The sequence below is a fragment of the Cryptotermes secundus genome, unplaced genomic scaffold (genome assembly GCF_002891405.2).
Source record: "Cryptotermes secundus unplaced genomic scaffold, Csec_1.0 scaffold1150, whole genome shotgun sequence".
Classification (NCBI taxonomy): Eukaryota; Metazoa; Arthropoda; class Insecta; order Blattodea; family Kalotermitidae; genus Cryptotermes; species Cryptotermes secundus.
The window spans coordinates 1-718 of record NW_019718284.1 but is presented as its reverse complement, the minus strand read 5'-3'; positions in this window follow the sequence as shown (position 1 = coordinate 718).

Here is a 718-nt window from a genome sequence, read left to right as displayed (position 1 = left end):
CTCTCGTGCTTATATTGTTGCCAGCTGGCTACCATCTCACAACTAATTCATGGCTACAACTGACTAACTTGTCCTGTTGGTCCTTGTTATATAGCCTCAGCATGTACTGCACAGGAAACATAACGTGTAACAATTCCTCCACTGCTGGGTCACGTGGAAACATATTTATCGAACTAGTGCCCAGCAATGGCTCACTTGTTTATCAAACTATTCCCACATAACAGACAATGTTCATGTAGTCATGTCACAATATATATGTCCTCCTACATGTCCTTATTCTAAATTATCCAAAACAAAAGGTATCAAAAAGGTTTGCCAGTCTACACAGAAAATACGAATAATTGTGGCTGTTTTGATGATTATATATTCCTGAAGACATCAAAGACATCAGAATCTACTGCTGTAATTCTGTTTCTAGTACATACCATAGGGGAGCTGTGAGAAATCTTGGAATTTGACTGATGTGCAGCTGTGCCATAATGTGATACACACATCACAAATAGATGCCAGGATCAGCATCATAAGAAACAAGCGATTAAAATGTACAGGACTAAATGCTTCAGAACTGTAAAATGCATTGAGCTAATTTAAGTTCTTTCAATATTTGTACGTCTTTTAAGAAAAGGGAGTTATACATACGGGAGGACCTCTAGCAACAACTCTTCACACTGACTTTAACGATCATTTTCTTCCTTTATAAGTTATTACTTTGTGATAG